The sequence below is a fragment of the Sus scrofa genome, chromosome 4 (assembly GCF_054392235.1).
Source record: "Sus scrofa isolate SSC_HxYL_T2T_F1_AM1 chromosome 4, Sscrofa_HxYL_maternal_Yorkshire_Landrace_v2.0, whole genome shotgun sequence".
NCBI classification, from domain to species: domain Eukaryota; kingdom Metazoa; phylum Chordata; class Mammalia; order Artiodactyla; family Suidae; genus Sus; species Sus scrofa.
In genome coordinates, this window is record NC_139386.1 from 36,149,299 (window position 1) to 36,162,113 (window position 12,815).

Genomic DNA, 12,815 nt, shown 5'->3' on the forward strand with positions numbered 1-12,815 from the left:
GCACATCATGAAATACAGGTCAGGTTTTCCCTAACATGGCAGTGGCTCCCATGGAGGTTTCTGCTTTGGTAGGTTGGAATTTCTGTATTTTCCTGTCCCTTTCTCCAATATGAGAGGCAGTGATTTGCCCTGTGACCTCACTTCTATAAGGATCTAGCAAGAGTTGCTCATTTTTCAGTGTGTTCAGGTTTTCACTTGTTGCTGGGATGGAGTGGTGCCTTTCAAGCTTCTTGCATGCCAGACCAGAAACCAGATGTTCCATCCATGTTTTGAAATGTAGAAAGACAGCTTATAAGTATGGAGCACCTGCTCTAAATCAAGGGCTTTACCCAATCCATTGTTTCATTTTCTTCTTTCAACGATCCTATGGGGAAGGTATAATTCTCCCCATTTTACAGATGGGAAGTTGAGAGCTGGAAGAGGGCAATGACTTGCTCAGGTGTTCATGGCTAGTACACAGTCTCTCTCACTCCAAGTCCCATCTGCTTCCAACTATGTTCTCATGCTGGAAATGAAGGAGGAATAAAGGACAGAAATAACACAAGCATCAAAAACCATTTTCCATGTTCATAAAACCAGTTCCTGCTATAATATTTATGGATAAAGGATCTTTTGTGTGATTCGATTCTAAGGAGACCTGTGTTGGTAAAGCCCCAGGGATTGAGTTCTTAGCACACTGCTTGCTAGGCATAGACTGGGCATTTAGTAAATTCTTGCCCAATGAATAAATGAAGGGGTGTTGTGTGTTATGAGTTGTATGTCATTAAAGAATTCTTTCAGTGGGTCTGGCAACTCTGCTAAGTGCTTTGCATTCTTTATCTCATGTAATCCTCTTAACAACATAAGGGAGGTGTAATTATTTTTCCCATTTTTCCCATTGAGGAACCAGGGACTTAGAAAAAGTAAATAACTTGCTCAAGGTCTATGACTAATCATTGTAGAGGTGGGGGTTGGCCCAGGATGTCAGGCTGCACAGTTCATGCTCTAGACCTGCGCTTTCCTACCTCCCGAGAGGAGGGTGGGTGGGGCTTCCTCCACACACTTACCTGGGTTGACAGGCGACCCTGCTGGTGCTCCCCTAGGTGCCTCACATCCACTACACACATGGGCTCTTACCTCCCCCAGATGTTGTCTCTCACCATGCACAGCTGGAGGTGTTTTGAAGCTTCCCCTAGACGCCAGTCCATGACCCCGCAGAACCAGCTAAACTAGAGAATCAGGGAGAGGACAAGCCCAAGTCCCGCTGCCTGAATGGAATTGCAGTGTGGCCCAGGAAATACGGCGACAAGGAGGGTCTTGAGGTTCCTGTCTTGGAATGGACATGATCCCTGCTCTTGTTTCTCTTTCTTACCCTATGGCATCAAAAGAATGGAGCATGGGATTAAAAGAAGGTCAAGCCACAGAGACCTGAGTTAGGAGTCATCTGTATGATTTGCTGGCCATGTCATCCTGGGAAAGCCCCTTAACATTATGAAGACCCAGTTTCCTCCTCTATTGCACAATAATCACAGTAAGAATGACAGTTTCTATCTCGTGGAGCTGTGGTGCTAATTCGGTGAGACCCAGCAAAGGAAGGTTCTCTGTAACTGCAAAGCAGTCTACAAATGACTCAGTTCCCAGAGCTCAGGAGTGGGAGCTTTTCTACTCTAGCCTGTACCTCTTCACGAGGGAGAAGGGAGTACCTTTCACAAACCAAGAACATCCCAGAACCTGGTATTTGGCCTGGGTCTGGTTTTTTACCAGAGTGTTTGGAACAGTAGGTAATGAAGCAGCTAGAGCTTCCTGGGCTGTTCGGGCTGTGGTCACATCAGGAAGGAGTGGGGTTGCAGCCTATCCAAGGTCCACGCATCTTTAGGGGCCTAGAACATCTGGCCTCTCCTTTCTTTTCCTTGATAACCACAGACTCCTCTCTCTCTACTCCCTGCACAGGCCCACCTGTTCCTTTCCACCCTCAGAAGGTAAGGCTGAGCCATTTTAAGTGACATGGGGCTTTTTTCTCCTCCAGGCCACTAATAATCATGCCAAGACCCTCTGTTGGCTCTGCTCCACCCTGGGACAGTCAACCATCTGCTGGGAGCAGACATGGGTGAGTAGAAGTTGTTTGACCCTTTAACCTGCATTCCTACCTACCCAGAAGCACAGAAACACAACATAGATACAAAGACACAAATAAACACACACATTAACTAGTCACTCTTCCTGGACCTCATTCTTCACAAACAATTGCTTAAATAGTATGGTGATCAGAACTTCCATATGCTGTGGGTGCAACCCTAAAAGCAAAAAAACAAAAAAGCAAACAAAACAAAAATTATGGAAGCACAAGTACTCCACATAGCCAAAACAACCTTGAGGGGGAAAAAGAACAAACCTCATGGCAACACATTCCCTGATTCCATAGTCTACTACAAAGCTACAGTAATCAAAACAGTCTGGCACTGGCACAAAAACAGCCACATAGATCAATGGAACAGAATGGCAATTCAAGAAATAAACCTATGTTTATATGGACAATTACTCTACCAAAAAGGAGGCAAAAATATACTGCGGGAAAAAGCATCTTCAGTAAATGGTATTGGGGGAGTTCCCTTCGTGGCTCAGCAGTTAAGGAACCCAACTAGCATCCATGAGGATATGGGTTCGATCCCTGGCCTCATTCATTGGTTAAGGATCTGGCATTGCCGTGAGCTGTGGTATGGGTTGTGGAAGTGGCTGTGGCCATGTTGCTGTGGCATAGGCCAGCAGCTGTAGCTCCAATTGGACCCCTAGCCTGGGAACCTCCATTTAGGCCATGGAGGTATGAAAAAAAAAGGTATTGGGAAAACTGGACAGCTGCATGCAAAAGAATCAAACTGGACAGCTGCATGCAAAAGAATCAAACTGGACAGCTGCATGCAAAAGAATCAAACTAGAGTACTCTCACACAAAAGTAAATTCAAGAGGGATTAAGGATTTAATATAAGACCTGAAACCTAAATACTTCTAGAAGAAAATATAAGCAGTACACTCTTTGACATCAGCCTTAGTAGTTTTTTTTGGATATGTCTCCTTAGGCAAGGGAAATAAAAGCAAAAATAAATAAATAAGACACATCAAACTAAAAACTTTTGCACAGTAAAGGAAACTCTCAACAAAATGAAAGTGCCATGTACTGAATGGGAGAAGATATTTACAAATGATGTATCTGACAAGGGTTTCATGTTCCAAACACACAAGGAACTCATGCAACTCAATTTCAAAAAAATGTACAACCCAATTTAAGATGGACAGAAGATGTGAATAGACATTTTTCCAAAGAAGATGTACAGATGGCTAATAAGCACATTCAAAGATGCTCAATATTATTAGTTATTGGGGCAAAGCAAATCAAAAACCACAATGAGATATCACCTCAAATCTGTCAAAATGGATATTATCAGAAAGACAACAAAAAACAAGTGCTGGTGAGAATGTGGAAAAAAGGATGTTGGTGGGAATATAAGTTGGTACAGACATTATGAAAAGAGAATGGAGATTTCTCCAAAAAATTAAAAAAATAGAAGTGCCATATAATGTAGTAATTCTACACCTGAATATTTATCTGAAGAAAATGAAATCTTTAATTAGGATATATGCACCCTTATTTTATTTTTACTATTTACAATAGCCAAGATAGAGAAGCAACCAAAGTGGCCATCAATACATGAATGGATAAAGATCATATATATACATATACACACACACACACACACACACACACACATATATGTATTTATATAGTGAAATATTACTCTTACATAAAAAAGAACTATATCTTTTTTCTTTGCAACAACATGGATCGACCCAGAGGGAATTACACTAAGTAAAATAAGTCAGAGAAGGACAAATACTTTTCCTTGTGGGGAAAAGATTTCCCTTGTGGGGAAAGACAAATGATTTCCTTTGTGGCACAATGGGTTGAGGATCTGGTGTTGAGCCACTATGGTGGCTCAGGTTGCTGCAAGTTCAGTCCCTGTCCTGGGAACTTCCACATGTCATGGGTGTGGTCAAAAAAAAGGGAGAGAATGACAAATACTGTATGATTTTACTTATATTGGAAATGTAAAAAGCAAATGGATAAACATAACAAAATAGAAATAGGGCTATAGATACAGGGAACAAACAGGTGGTTGCCAGGGAGGAGAGGAGGAGAGGGAGGAAAGAATTAGGTGAGGAGGATTAAGAGCTATAAATGTCCAGTTGCAAAATAAATGAGTCACGAATATGAAATATACAGTGTGGGGAATCAACAATTATGTAATATCTTATATGGTGACAGATTGTAACTAGATTTATCATGGTGAGCATTGTGAAATGCATAGAAATATCAAATCTCTATGTTGGGTACCAGAAAGTAACATAGTGTTATAGGTCACTTGTACGTCAAAAACATTAAGAAAAAAATAAACCCATAGAAAAAGAGATCATATTTTTGGTTATCGGAGGCAGGAATTTAGATAGGGAGCATTGGATGAAGACAGTCAAAATGTACAAACTTCCCATTATAAGAGAAATAAATGCCAAGTTTGTAATGGAGAACATGATACAAATAATTAACACTGCTGTGTGTTTTATATAAAAAGAGCGTACGCTGATTATAAGAGAAATGCAAATCGAAACTACCATGAGATACCACCTCACACCAGTCAGAATGGCCATCATTAATAAGTCCACAAATAACAAATGCTGGAGGGGGTATGGAGAAAAGGGAACCCTCCTGCACTGTTGGTGGGAATGTAAACTGGTACAGCCACTATGGAAAACAGTTTGGAGTTACCTTAGAAATCTATACATAGAACTTCCATATGACCCTGTAATCCCACTCTTGGGCATATATCCAGACAAAACTCTACTTAAAAGAGACACACGCACCCGCATGTTCATTGCAGCACTATTCACCATAGCCAGGACATGGAAACAACCCAAATGTCCATCAAGAGATGACTGGATTCAGAAGATGTGGTATATATACACAATGGAATACTACTCAGCCATAAAAAAGAATGACATAATGCCATTTGCAGCAACATGGATGGAACTAGAGACTCTCATACTGAGTGAAATGAGTCAGAAAGACAAAGACAAATACCATATGATATCACTTATAACTGGAATCTAATATCCAGCACAAATGAACATCTCCACAGAAAAGAAAATCATGGACTTGGAGAATAGACTTGTGGCTGCCTGATGGGAGGGGGAGGGAGTGGGAGGGATTGGGAGCTTGGGGTTATCAGACACAACTTAGAATAGATTTACAAGGAGATCCTGCTGAATAGCATTGAGAACTATGTCTAGATACTCATATTGCAACAGAACAAAGGGTGGGGAAAAATGTAATTGTAATGTATACATGTAAGGATAACTTGATTCCCATGCTGTACAGCAGGAAAAAATTTAAATAGATAAATAAATAAATAAAAATAAAATAAAAAAATTTTAAAAATTTAAAAAAAGAGCGTAAATCTTAGGAGTTCTCATCATAAGGAAAACTATAATTTTTTTATTTCCTTAATTTTGTATCTATATGAGATGATGGATGTTCATGTGTGATAATCATATGATATATATGTATATGAAATCATTGTGCTACATGCCTTGAATTTATACCATGCTGTATGTCAACTCTATCTCAATAAAACTGGAAGAAAAAATAAGTTTAATGGAAGACTTAAATGGCTCAAGACAGTGCTGTGAATGATATGGAATTCTTCACCTTCTTCCACCGAAGCCTTGCTCCTTCAAGAAAGCTTTCTCTTAGTTCCTCTCTTAAGAGGCAAGATCAGCCAGGGACATAGCTTGGCTGATCTTGAAACATAGCTTGAAACAGAGCTTAGAGTATTAACATTCTATCAGATCTCTGGGTAATAATCAAGCTCCCTCTGGGATCTTAGTCTATAGATGCCAAACATCCTAGTGTCAAGTCAGTATTAATGATCATATTTATGATTAAAGTGTGTGTGTGTGTGTGTGTGTGTGTGTGTGTGTGTGTATACAAGCAACAGTTACAGTTGGATTCTTTTTCACCCCCCTCTGCCAACTTTCAGTGACTGTGTCTCCCATACCTTTTCAGAGCAAAACACAAATAAAAGAAAATCTCATCACCTGTTAGGTATAAGCACTTCCTTCATTTTTAGTTTTAGGTCATAATATCCCTCCTGTTACTAGGAATTTGAAGATTGTTGAGTGAACTACACATTATTAAAGTAAGAATTCCAAATTCATCTTTATCATTTGATCAGAAAGCATGTTGCATTAACAGCTGGCAAAACTCTGCACTAATACTATCCACCCTCAACACAGACACCTGGATATTAAATACTTTATTGCGGTGAGAGATAATTACTGGTTCAGGAGAATGGTCAGGAGAGGAGAATGTTTTATTAACAAACACCTCCTTTGGAACACTTTCAAAGAATACTAATATTTTTGCAACTTTAAGATTGTTATTCTGGGACCTTATCTAAGATTTATCAGCATCATAGAATTTTCCAAGGGGCAGGAATCTTGGGAGACCATTTGAAAAAGAATTTTTTTTTCTTTTTTGGCTTTTTAGGGCTACACCAGCAGCATATGGAGGTTCCCAGGCTAGAGGTCTAGTCAGAGCTGTAGCTGCTGGCCTACACCACAGCCACAGCAATGCCCGATCTGAGCTGTGTCTGTGACCTACACCAACAGCTCATGGCAACACCAGATCCTTAACCCACCGAGCGAGGCCAGGGATTGAATCCACAACCTCATGGTTCCTAGTCAGATTCTGTTCTGCTGCGCCGTGACGGCCACTCCAATTTTTTAAAAAAATTTTTGACCATACCCATGGCATGCAGAGATTCTCAAGCTAGGGATCAAACCCACATCACAGCACTAACCAGAGTCTCAGAGGTGACACCACCAAATCCTTAACCCACTGAACCACCAGGAAACTCCAGGGAGACCATTTGAGAATTCTGCCTACCATACAGATTTCAGTGCCCACATACTTTTAAACTACTCACTGCCTCTCACCAAAGTTATCGGCCTTGGTTCTGAGCCTAGGCAGACAGACAAAAATCATATGCAAGTGCAATGAAAAACATGCACAAAGCAGAAAGAAAAAGTGGTCTAGTGTGCACAGGTGGTGGGGATGCTGAGGAGTTATTTAAAGAAGCGTCAAAAAGAGTTATTTGTGGGTTTCCATTGTGGGTCAGAGGGTTAGGAAACTGATAAAGTGTGAGGACGTGGTTTCCATCCCTGGCCTCACTCAATGGGTTAAGGATCTGGTGTTGCCACAAGCTGCGGAATAGGTTGCACATGCAGCTTGGATCCGGTGTTGCTGTAGCTTGTGGCAGAGGCCTGCAGCTGCAGCTCTGATTTGACCCCTAGCCTGGGAACTTCCATATGTTGCAGGTGCATGAAAAGAAAAAAAAAAACCTGTTCTTGGAACTGGGTGGTTAGAAAAACAACCATGCCTTCTCATTTTTGTCTTCTCTGCCTGGCACAGTCTTAAGGCACGTAATAGACCCCCGTTGAATGTTTGTTTAATGACATTGTATATGTCTTCTAGGTGGAGGAAGGAAGAGCACTCTAGGTAGGGGGATTTTCATGTACAGAGAGGCCCAAAGTGTTAAAGCCATTTGCTACGTACAAGGATCAGTGGGACCTATCGGATTGTCTCAACATGGAAGGCAAGAGAAGGCAAGAGAAGAGGCAGACAATGCGCCCAGAACATAGGGGCCTTGAGGATAGTGCTGAGGAGCGAGGACTTCATTTGGTAAATGAAGAGGAAACACTTGAAGGGCTTTAAAGATGTGCTAAAAAAGAATCCGATTTGTGCTGGAGAAAGTTAGCTGCAGCGGAGAGCACAGTGTGACAGCCGGTTTGAGGTGAGGGTTAGGGTTAGGGCTAACCCAGGCTGGCAGGAATTAGTGCCTAGTGGTCTTGGATTGCAGGTGAGGGAGGAGGAGGGTCTCTAGTAAGATGTAGTAGATGCAGTGGGATGGAGAAAGGGAATGGTTCCCAGAGCTGGTCGAGAAGCATAGCTGATTGGACTTGAAGGATGATGGAGTCACGGAAGATGACCTGAGGTTAATTCTGGCTTGGGAGATGGGTAAATGATGGGGCCGTCCATTGAGCTTGAAGTTGAAGAGAAGGAATAGGTTTGAGGGGGAGGAGGAGGAAGGGGTTGGCAGTGATGGAGGGAAAAAGAGCAGCTCTGGATGACAAGTGCACTTTGGGACATGTCGAGTTTGAGGTGCCTGTGGAGTATCCCAACAGAGACTCCAAGAGGAGGCTATTGAGTTCTTAGTTCTAGAGCTTTATGGGGATGGATGCATATCAGGGTCTCCAGCTCCTAGATGAGCATTCAGGTCATAGCAGTGGATAATCACAGAGGGACAGTGTATTAGAAGAAAATAGGGAAGCTTGATTAGAAAACCATGTGGAGGGAGTTCCCATGGTGGCTCAGTGGTTTAAGAATCCAACTAGCATCTATGAGGATGCAGGGGTTGTTTTTTTGTTTTTTTGTTGTTGTTGTTGTCGTTGTTTTGTCTTATAGGGCCACACCTGCGTCATATGGAGGTTCCCAGGCTAGGGGTCTAATCAGAGCTGTAGCAGCAGGACTACATCACAGTCACAGCAACGTGGGATCTGAGCCGAGTCTGCAACCTACACCACAGCTCACAGCAACACCGGATCCATAACCCACTGACCAAGGCCAGGGATCGAACCCACCACCTCATGGTTCCTAGTTGGATTCACTTCCGCTGCACCACAATGGGAGCTCCTGATCATGACAGCCATGGGAACTCCAAGGATGCAGGTTTGATCCCCGGCCTTGCTCAGTGGGTTAAGGGTCCAGTATTGCCATGAGCTGTAATGTAGGCTGGCAGCTGCAGCTCTGATTTGACCCTTAGCCTGGGAACTTACATATGCTGCACGTGGGCCCTAACAAGCAAAAAAGCAAAAAGAAAAGAAAACCATGTGGAGTTCTCTCGTGGCACAATGGGTTAAGGTTTTGGCATTGTCAATGCAGCAGCTTGGGTGGCTTCTGTGGTGTGGGTTCAATCCCTGGCCCAGGAACTTCCACATGCCATGGACATGGCCAAAATAAATTTAAAAAAAAATTTTTTTAAAAAGAATCAATAAAATAAAATCATGTGTCGACAAGTCTGCAATGTCGAGGGCAGAAGATGTGAGCTGGAACCAAAGGTGAGGGAAGAGAGGCCCTGTGATCTGCGACTGCACATTTCCTGCAGAACAACAACAAAGAAATGAGGGGCTGCTTCACTGTCAGAAGAGACTGTGCCCATGAAAACCTTTGCTGGAATTTATTTCACTGGACTTGCATTGTGAAAAAACACAGGGAGGTCAAGACCCACCACACCATATGTAATTTAAACACAAAACTTTTTTTTTTTTTTTTTGTCTTTTTGCCATTTCTTGGGCCGCTCCCGCGGCATATGGAGGTTCCCAGGCTAGGGGTCTAATCGGAGCTGTAGTCCCCGGCCTACGCCAGAGCCACAGCAACGCAGGATCCGAGCCGCGTCTGCGACCTACACCACAGCTCACGGCAATGCCGGATCCTTAACCCACTGAACAAGGGCAGGGATCGAACCTGCAACCTCATGGTTCCTAGTCAGATTCGTTAACCACTGTGCCACAATGGGAACTCCTAAACACAAAACTCTTAAGCAAATTGTCACAGATTTCTTTATTAGGTTAGGAAATGCTTGTCTTCACTGAGGTCCATCGCAGAAAAAAAGAACTTTGAGTTAAAATGTATTATCTCCTTTGATCTCTGTCATTAATAGATTTCACCCAAGTATTCATCAGCCCTAAATGAAAATTAGTGGTGTTCCTGTTACTTTCCATGGTTTGTTTTCTCATAACTTGAAGAACAAAAGAGTCTCTTTCATAAGATCATCAAGGAGTAAACAGGATTTCACAAGAAGAGAGATCCTTGTGGAAAAAGAAAATGTTTAAAGGGGGCCAATCCGGTTTTTATTTAGTTTTTCTTTGCCCATGTCAGACTCCACCAAATAATTTGAGCAAATACTAGCAATTGCTCTGTCCCATGGAAGTCTGGACAGGCTTCAGACATAGCCAAAGAAAGACAATATACTTAAGGGAAAAAATACAAAGTTACCCAAACTTGTGTAAATTCACCACAATCTCATCTCATTATCCAGAGGGAAAGACCAGTGAGGAGAACTTAGTTGAGGCCGATCACCACTGAAACGCAGAAATTCAAGGGCCAAAAAAATCACTGTCTCTCTGCTTTTCTTTCCTGCCGCCTGGAATCTGATGTCTTGCTAAGTTGCTGGTTGACTCGGAAGAGGCAGGAGCCTTGGCAAGGCAGCAATAACATGCACACAGAGACACACACATACACTTCTTTAATGCCCTGAAACAGGTTTTTTTTGTTTTGTTTTGTTTTGTTTTTTAACTTCAGTTAGAATGACAAACCTTTAGTTCTAGAGCGAGACTGAGGCCGTTGACGGGAAATCATTCTATTTCTCTGCTCTTGAGTTAGCAGGTGCCCACGTGACAGGGTTCGCATCAGCAGAGGGGAGGACTGACGAGCGTCTCGAACACCAGGGCCAGTGACGTGGTGAAGAGAGACCTGATCTAAGGAAAGAGGAAGCAGCTCCAGAGAACCAGCAGCACGGGTGGAAGCAGCAGTGGGAAACCCCAGCTGCTCCGCGGAAAGCCGAGGCTGGCGCTCTGTTCATCGGAGCAGAAGTGGCATCACAGAAAGCACATGAGGTTGGATAAAACAGAAGGACAAGGTATTTGCTTTGCGAGAACAGGAAAGTCACACACCCTGCCCCTCCCCTCCGCAGACGCGACTGGAGTTTGGTTTCACTTTCCTAACCTCTTTGAGAAGGCGTTCCCATATGCGCTCTAGCCTATTAATTTATAAGAAAATTGATCTCATTCCCAGTGGAAATGAATTTGTCAGCCATCACGGGTTTCTCAGGTGAACGTGGAGCAGGGCAGGTCTGAGTACCCTCCCTCCTGCCTCGGGAACACAGGTTTGGAGTCAAGCCGAGGTTCAGACGTGACTTCGGGTGAGCACAGTCCGTCTCAGTCCAAAGGCGGGCTCTATCACCCTCAGTGTGACCTTGGGGAGGCTCTGCATAGATGGAAACCTCAGTTTTCTCACCTGTATAATGGGGCTATAATATTCTGTATCCTTTTTAGCCATTCTGAAACCCAAAAGGCTCTGAAAAACAGATTTTTTTTTTAAGCTTGCAGGTAATTCATGTGATGGCAAAACTTGAACTAATGTGAGCCTTTATATAGGTTTATTTAGTCCATTAAGCCATGATTATCCATATGTTTGCTGCAGAAATATTAATATTGATGATGGATGGGTGTTACGGGGGTGTTGTGAATAATCCAGCACAAGCAGATTCATCTCTCATAAAAATGAACAACTCTCAGAGTTCCCATCATGGCTCAGTAGGTTAAGAACCTGACTAGTAAATATCCATGAGGATGTGGGTTCGGTCCCTGGCCTCTCTCAGTGGGTAAAGGATCTGGCATTGCCGTGAGCTGTGGTGTAGGTGGCAAACACTGCTCAGATCCCGAGTTGCTGTGGCTGTGGTGTCGACTGGCAGGTGTAGCTCTGATTCAACCCCTAGCTTGGGAACTTCCCTATTGTCACGATGTGGCCGTGAAAAGAAAAAATATATATAAACAACTTAGACTTCTGAAGCTTACTAAGGATCTGACTGGGATCTGGGTAAGGGACTGGGACCTGTTCCTTTGGGGTTGTTGGAAGTACTCCGGGAAATAACACGTGTCAGGTGCTTGTAGCAATGCCTTGCACTTTGTAAAAGCTCAAGAAATACAAACTAGAATTGATTATTTTAAAACATTCAGATTAGGAGCCATCTGCTCCTGTTGCTGTTACTCTGGAATTCACCCAGGGGAGCCATCAAACTCTGAAGCTCTGACTCCCCTTCCACCAGCTCTGTCATTGAGGAGCCCATGCTTTTGGGGGAAAGGACCTCCCCAGAGGGCTACGCACATGTTCCTGCAGGCCCGGTGGAGTTGAGACCCCAAGCCTGAAGCCAAGAAAGAAATGCCAAAGGCACAGTGTTTGAGGATCACAGGAAATGCAAGAAGAGCTGAACCTGGACAGAGTCCCTCTGAAAAGTGGGGACGCCTGATGAAAGGAGGCTGGACTTTGGAGCCAGAGAGACCTCAGTTCTAGTCCTGCCCTCCTAGTGATGGAAACTTCTGGGTCTCAGTTTCTTCATGAGGAAAGTGGGCCAATGGTACTTACCCGAAGGCTTCATCGTGATGGAAAAGCATTTGGTACATGGAAGGGGCTCAGCAAAGGAATGGCAGACAGACACATGCACACATAATTATACTGGTGACAAGAAAACCAAGGTTACTCCCAGGTATGGTTCTGTCTTGCCCTAAATGCCTCTGCCGAGGAAGAGCCTTATGTTTCCTTCAAAAGTGAGGCTAAGAGGCCAGGCAGAGGGGCTTCTCTGTCGGTGAGGGTTCTAAGCCTGCGGTGGTGGGAGGCGAGCCCCGGTTCTTCTCTCCTGACAAGACAGTGCCCCATGTGCCTTTGGGGACCTCTGACCCTGTAGGACAGCCTTGTACAAGGTCAGGCTGGAAACTGCCAGGTGACTTGTGGACACAGGGATGATCAATAGGGCTCATTCACCCCTGAATGCAACTTTGGCTGGATTACCAAGTCCCGGGTTGACTCCTTATAAAGGGATTAATTATCAAGTGTACTTGGAAGAAGAGGGGGTTGTTTTCTGTCGTTCAAAGTGAATCCCTTCATAAAGGAG

The 12,815-nt window shown here is 43.5% G+C and overlaps 1 protein-coding gene across 1 annotated transcript in view; it reads left to right on the top strand.

The window, feature by feature from the left end:
* Positions 1-12,815, top strand: part of RNF19A (ring finger protein 19A, RBR E3 ubiquitin protein ligase) — a 1,069,816-nt gene that overhangs the window by 471,214 nt on the left and 585,787 nt on the right. The gene's annotated exons all lie outside the window — the stretch shown is intronic.